Genomic DNA, 7916 nt, shown 5'->3' on the forward strand with positions numbered 1-7916 from the left:
ATAGGGCAAGGGACAGACTCCCCACCTCCACAGTCTATCAGGAAGGACCTCTGGAGTCCAGCAAGGCTTTGTTGGGCCGCCCTCCACGCAAGGGCTGGGGTAACTACTGAGGACACACGAAGGAACGGGGTGGCATGGGGTCCCTCCAAGGGCTCTGTCAAAGCCGCACAACAGGAAATCTCACCCTTTACTCAGGATAAACCTGTCTTTACCTTAAGAGAGGAAAAATGGTAGGAAGTCACAGTAACCCTCTGGCTGATCTTCTACCAGAAAGAGCATTTTCTAACTGAAATCACCCATTTCTTGTCATAATTAAACTTCCCAGAATAGTAGCCAGGTTCCTTCTTTGTCCGATTCTAGAAGATGAGGAGATGCTCAGTGGGCATCACAGACCCAGGGAGGGGCTGGGGCGTTCTCCTTAGCACCCAGCGCAGAGTTTAGGGCCTCCTCGGACCTGTCACTAGAAAGGAGGCCAACGTCGATGTTAGGTTTGGCATGTCAATGGTTTCAGAGAATTCGGTCTCCAAAACTACATCTCTTTGACCTGCTTTCAATACTTTCTGTGACACTGGGACTAAACAGTAGCACCTCTCTGTGGGGCACCTGCTGCTGAGAGGAGTCATGGTGGGAACAAGTCTGACCAGGACCCAGGCCCGAGGCCGGACCAAACAGGCGGTGGTGGCCCAGTGCTGTTCTGAATGACAAAGACGGCTACCGACTGCCTTCCATGGGAAGTGGGTGACCCAGAAAGCAAACAGTTTCTTGTTACCAGGGTCCTCAAACTGGTACATAAGGAAATGAAACAACTGTAACATCACGACCGGGGTCTGAATTAGGAATATCACAATGCTGATGATTTCTGGTTCCTAGGATCACCAAAATACAGACCACTGGACATTGTATGCCTCCCGACAGATGTACCCACCGCTGCCCATGAAGAATTCCTGCCCCATTGTCTGACTGGGTCTGCTGGTCTGGTGACCACTTGGGAAATGCAGGAGACAGAGACCTGAGAGTCAACCAATAAACTTCAGGATGTGGGGATGTCGACTGAAAAAAAAAACCACAGTTTTCTCAAAAAATAAATTTCAAGGAAAAATACACACAAAAAAATGGAAGGAGGAATTAGAGGTTAAAAGATATTTAACAGACCTACCCACCGACTGCTCTGCATGGGCTGCATGGGCCTTGTGTATGCCCGTGCAAACGCGCGCGTGCACACACACACACACACACACACACACACACCAGTTGGTGAAATTTGAATCCTCGCCCGATATTTGATAGCACTATAGGGTTCTTGCTCATTTTCAAGATATAATGCTATATTATGATTAACATGATTTTCTGAAATAGTCCTTACAAAAACACATACTCAGATATGGATAAGAAAGGAAGGAGGAAAGAGGAAGGAAGGCCATTTTTGAAATAAATATATTCTCTAGAACTCCAGACTTAACAGACGTGGGGCCACGAACATGAAAACCTTTGGGGTCGTGGGATCCCATAATGTTCTCCTACCAGCAATGTGCGGGGTTTCTCACAAAGGAGTAAGCTGCTGGTTCTGGAAGCTGTCCGTGACTGTCTCTAGTAGGCTCCCATTTAGGGAAGGATGAAACGGAAAAACTAATTTTCTAAGACTTCACGGGATACCCAACGTTGCTTGTGTATCTGCTCCATGAAGCGAGGGACGGTTTCTATATATGACTCTAGAAGACACAAGCCTTGTGTCTAGAAAATGATACACGACCTCCTTCCAAATTCCGAGTAAGGACTTGATGGGGCCACAGAAGCAGGAGAGGGGAAGCCTTGCCCAGGGATGGGGAGGACGAAGATGATCTCAGGCTCTATTTACTGATTCTTGCCGTGGGCTCTCAGCACGCAGCCCCCACGTCATCCAAGGACCAGCGCAGTGAGGACGAGCGGGGCCATGCCCCCTGCTTGACAGATGAAGACACTGAAGTAGAGTGATATGCTCCGGGTCAAAATGGCAGAGACGAGAAGCTCTCTAGATCCCCAAACTCTTAGATCAGCAAGCACTGCCTACCAGAGCATCTGGCAAAATAGGCATGAGAAACACTGGGGATGCGGGGCAGATGGGGCGTGGGGCAGAGGTGGGTTAGGACTGGGCGGATGAAACCCAAAAGGTGCATTTTTTTGTCTTGCTGACTGTTGACTATGTGTGTTAACTCCTCTAGGCATCGACCCGAAACCCTTCTCTTGCCCACCAGCTCAGCCTGTGCAGAGCTCAGCCAGCCATCCCTCGGCCACGTGACCATGCAGCAGGAACTTGGGTGTTCTTTGGCTCATTCTCGGTATCTCCTGGCCCTTCTGCATGTGAGCCCCCAAACCGGATGACCACAAAGCGTGCACGGGTCCCTCCATTTTTGGTTCACTGCTTCAGGTGGAACCCCCCACACTTCCAAATTAAGGGCCATTTCAGATTACTTTTCCTTTTGCTAACTGGCCTGCCTCTTTTAGTATTTTTTTCTGGGACCTGGGCAGAATTTATTTGTGTCCCCGTCCCCCAGTAATCCTTACACTATCCAGAAACCTTGGACTCTCTGGATTCTATACTCAGCCTCAAATCTCTCATCAGATTTCTATTTCTTATTACCTTTTATCATTTTTTAATTACACAAGCAATACATGCTCGAGCACAGGATTAAAAAAAAAGTCTCCGTCAACTATAAAGGGACTGCCAACTAAGACGGTTAGACTCCTTCTTTATTTGGAACAGATGAGATCTTGATTTATGATGGGCAGATGGCCCCCTTCTTGAGGACACACGAGGGACACAGCTTCTAATAAGAGTAACATGTCCTTATGGGGGCACACTGGCTGCTCTGCGGCCTGCCAGCAGCTGGTGAGGGCTGCTTCTCCTTTCTCCACGCCTGGATCACCATGACAGCTGAGAGCCTTAATAAAGCAAGGTGTGCCTGGGAACGTGGGGTGAGGAAGCCACCAGAGCACGGCGGTCTATTTCTGCCCCAATAATCCCACTGTCACAGCAGCTGAGGCCGAGAGCGTCCGAGGCTGCCTGCTGGTGCCGAATGGGGCTCCCGTGAACCTGAGCAATGCTGAGACATTCCGGAGACTCTCCTGTCCCTGGAGGCAGGCCACCAGCAGCTGGGGGCCCAGGGTGGCACCGATTATTTTTAGCTGAGATGTTTCAGGCTTTCCATGGCAGCGAGGCGCAAGAAGCCCCACCACCTGGGCATTTGTGGGCCTTCTCCGTGTTTTATCAAATCCGACGCGGCCCTCACTCGGGAGTCCTCAGGAGAGTCAGCAGAGCAGGTGACAGACACCCTTAGACCGCCTTTCCCCAGAAACCCGACACTAGCTTGCTGAGAGTCGTGACAGTTTACAGAAACTGGAGTGTCACCAACACGGGTCACCCAGGGAGCTAGGCACAGAAAGGTAGAAGAAAGACGGAACCTGCGTCCCTGAGGAAAGGAGAGGAAATACAAGTACTCAGACAACTACGATGAGAAACAACACAAAACCCAGGGGTAAGGGGACATGGAGGAAGACAAGGGGTGACACGCTTTTATGGACCATAAGCAAGTCCACCCCATCAGCAGTGAGCCCAGGCCTCCGTGCACAGCAGGAGCTCAGGACTGCTGCGGAGCTGAGTTTCCCCACAAGAAAAGTGAACTGGTGGGAATCTGGGTCCTTGGGGAAAACATGTTCTTTCTCTACTGACCCTCTGCCTCCCAGGATCTGGAATAAAGAGTAACACCCAGCAGGGTGCTCTTTACAAATCTATGAGCCATCCTACCCATGAACTTGATTTTCTTGGCCTTCTGAAACAATGCGTGTTTGCAGTTCACACTGGCTCCTAAGCCTGCGGAGAGAATCAGGTATCAGAGAGGAAGCCCTTGAGGGAGGGTGTTGTGGTGCGAAGGCTAGAGTCCCACAGCTCCTTGCTCCAGGGCCCGAGCCCTCGGCTGCTAGAAGTTTCTTTACATGCTCCTTTCTTCATCTGTCACTTACCAACTGCCTGCTACGGGGCCCAGGGAAGGAGACCAGGAGAAGCAGGAGTCCCTAAGAAGGCTAGACCAGGAACAGGAGTGAGAACTCTTGTCCTGAGGCCTCAAGGCTCAGAGTGGGGAGGGCAGGGAGCGGAGTGGGCATACATTTCCAAACAGGGCTTGGCCTCAGCTCTGGGTGCGATTAGCCTTCGTAGCAGCTGTGCCTATTTTGGGCCTGGGGGGTCTCTGTCCCATGGGCAACAGGTGTTGAGGCCTGAAGAGCAAGGCCTACTTTGTGAGTGCCCCCTTTGCAGGGCATCCCGGCTCCATTCCTGGGGCAAAAGCCGGCTTCTCAAATAATCGTCCTCAGCTAGGAGCTCCTGATTTCCCCTTCTTTGTTTCCCCCGGGGCCCGCCGGCTTGTGGCTGTCTGAGCCAGGCTTGGCCTCACGCTGGAGGGCCTGCAAGTTTCTGGGAGGGGAGTAGGTTGGGGATGTGAGCCCCTCTCTGGGCTGGGAGGGTGGGGTACACTCTCTGCTCACAGTCACAGCTCGCACCGGGAGAAGCCCACTGAGTAGTCAAGGCAGGAGGCAGCCTGGGCACCCCCTCGTCCTCTGCTCTGAGGCGTGGCGCCCGGCTCCTGACCGTGCTGCTGAAGGAGTGACAGGAGAACTTGCCCACGCCTGCCAGGCGCTGTGTTAGGCGCCATCCTGATGGACACTACCAGGATCATTTCCACGACCGCCCCAGGAAGCAGCCAAGGCTGTCAGCCGGCCGACATATGTGATGATCGCTTGTTGGAAAGCTAGAATGACCCGAGTTTTGATCTGATAAGTGACCTGCTTTCAGTCCCACAGTAAATCCAGATTGGAACAAGGTCTTCAATGTAGTATAACATGTGATCAGTAAATGCGCCTGATAAGATCTGTGGCCACAAATCATCTCCCATGGCCAGAAGTGTGCAGCTGCGCAAGGCTCATTCTCACCTTCTGAGAAATGGGTTCTGTGGGACATGGCGGGAGGCTATCCCCTCTGGGAAGAGCAACATGTCAGCTGTGACCTTGGCTGGTCCTTTGTTCTTGGGGGGAGCCTTAAAGAGAGTGTCTTCTGTGCCTTCCTTCTCTCCACTTCTTCTGTGCCTCCTGAAGGAAGGCTCAGAGTGGCGAGGCCAGCTGGGCTGCCCTCAAGCCAGGAGTCAGTCCTGTCAGTGATGAGGGGCCCCTGAACTTTGGAACCCCGGACAGCTCCATAGGCTGGGATTGGAACTCCTGCCCATGACCCCAGGCACTGGGCACACACGGCTCCCTGGGCCCGGGTCCCACCCACTCTTCTTCCCTGAAGCTCTATTTTGTCTCATAATCCTGGGTGACATACTGCTTTTGACTCATTGCCTGAAATTTGCGGCTGAAGATGAACATGGGCTGTGTGTGTGTGTGTGTGTGTGTGCGCGCGCGTATGCCTCTAGCCATCTCTGTAAGGACAAATTAACGGTCCTGTGTCTTAAATCATTCCGAGCCTCTGAGATAAAGACAGTGGGGATATCCATCACTGGTCTGCAGCAAGAGGAAGAAGCAAGTTTGTCAAGCTCTTCTGCCTTGTGTGGTTTGACTCAAGCCCCTATTTGGACATTAAAGGTTAGTGATTTGAAGATGTGGTGATCTGGGGTCACAAGCCATTTGGCCAAGAGTCTAGGGTTCAAGGCAACCGACGTCACAGCCAAGTCTACTCACATTGGCTCCTACAGCTCAGTCCTCCTTAGGCTTTTTGGAAACACGATCTGTCTCTGCTCTGCCCAGATGCCATCCGTGGCCCCCTCTGCCTCTGGGCTGAGCACACAGGCCCCAGACACACACCTGACACCCACACGCCCAAGCTCGTCATCGGTATCCACCACAGGTCACCTCCTGGTTGTACACATCTCTGGGGACACGTTCGTATTCCCCTGACCCCCTCTAAGTAGGACTTGTGATGTTGTGACTTACTCCCTTGCCTACCTTGGTACCTCAGTTCCTACCCTCATACCCTGCGTTTTCAAACTTGCACACACACGGAGCCTCGGCACTGCAGCCACGCTGGAGCAGCAGTAACAAAATCGGGTTTCAGCGTGAGCTTTGCTCCCAGTTGCTTTCATAATTGTAAACAACGATAAGGGGAAGTGACTGCTTGGAGACCACCACTCAGGTCCGGCCCAGATGACTGCGTCATGAGAACTTTCCGCCCGGGGGTACCCAGCCCGTGGGGACTGAGCCCCGACGACACTACCGCACACTTTCTGTGTCCTGGCTCGCCTGTTCGCCCAGTGCCAGGCTGCCCTGCCACAACGGCCACCGCCAAGCCCCAGCAGTGGTTCCCCTGTGTAAACCTCCCCGTGACCTCCAGGCCAAGCCCTTCCAGAGAGGCTGCCTCCGCCCGTCACCATTTACATGGGTGGGGCAGCCCCCAGGAGCTGGCAAGATGCTTGGACAGGCGGCTGAACTCTGCCTTGAGAGATCCATCCTTCTGGCCCTGGGTCGGCACGAGGGAGAAACAGACAGAACAAACCTGCTCTCCTGATTCTGTGGGGGTCATAAAACAGCTACCATTTTCCTATAACACCGTGTCTACCAAAGGAGCAGAGCCCCCGTTCCTGTTCCCTGCCTTTCCTTCCCGGTTACCCTCTGCAGAATGTGCTTGGCTGGGAATATCTCTTCATCACCTGCAACACCCAGAACTTAGTCTAAATTTAAAAATACAGAGAGGGGAGGACCTGGGTGGCTCAGTCGGTTGGGTGTCTGAGACAATTTCTGCTGGAGTCACGTTCTCCGCGTCATTTTCTCGAGCCCCAGGCCATGCTCTGGGCTCAGTGGGGAGCCTGCTTGAGATTCTCTCTGGCCCTCTCCCTCTGCTCCTCCTCCTCTCTCGGAATAATATATGTGCCTTATTAAAATATATTTGTAAAACATAAAATGAAGTAGAAGTGCCACTGCCCCCTCCACTGCCCTTTCGCCTCTCGTTCCTGTGCTCCGAGGCTGGGGTCGGCAGCAGGGTCGACTCCATTGTTAACAGGTTAGTGCACCCAGAACTGAATGTCATATTCTGTAGCAAGAGGGCAACTTCCTCTCCGAGCCAGACTCTTCATCTGTAACCTGAGGAATTACAGGCGCTGTCCTAGAGATCAGTAGTAAGACACGAATGCAGGGCCTAGCCCAATGCCTGTCACATACTGTGTTTGCATGTTAGTTCTTCTTTTTTCTTTTTAAAGGCTTCATTTATTTGAGAGAGAAAGCGAGAGAGGGAACACAAGCAGGGGAAGTGGGAGAGGGAGAAGCAGGCTTTCCTACGGAGCAGGAAGCTCAACGTGGGACTCGATCCCAGGACCCCGGGATCACGACCTGAGCTGAACGCAGATGCTTAATGACTGAGCCACCCAGGCGCCCCAGCATGTTAGTTCTTAAAGGCTAACTGAACGGTCTGGAAGCAGACAGACGCACCAAATACGTTTCTCCCCTGCTTATTATACTCACAACATAGCAGCTCATGTAGATGAGTTAAATTGGTCCCCAAACCCAAATGCCCAGAGCATCTGCTAAATCTGCTAAGAAGTTGTAAGCAGAGGAGGCTCCCTCTAAACCAGCGAGCGTTTACAGATGTGACCACCAGAGGGCAATGGCGGGCCGCATATGGAAGGCCTGCTTCCGGGCTGGTAAGAGACCAGCCCCACAGAGCAGAGCTGTGGGGCCGCTGCCTAGATTCTGGCCGCCTCCAGGTGAGCCTGGGGTTACCCTGTCTGCTACCCTGCCCAGATATGCCCTCAGCCGAGCCCCCTGGTACCAGGGAAGCCAGAACAGGGTGCCCCCTAACTCGTCTCTTGTGCCCATCTGTAGTATGGGGCCGCTTCAGTGTCTTGGAGCTCAACCTCTGTTCTCACCTCCCCCAGCAGAACGGGACCGTCCATTTGTCCATT

Source organism: Mustela lutreola, chromosome 15 (assembly GCF_030435805.1).
Source record: "Mustela lutreola isolate mMusLut2 chromosome 15, mMusLut2.pri, whole genome shotgun sequence".
NCBI lineage: Eukaryota > Metazoa > Chordata > Mammalia > Carnivora > Mustelidae > Mustela > Mustela lutreola.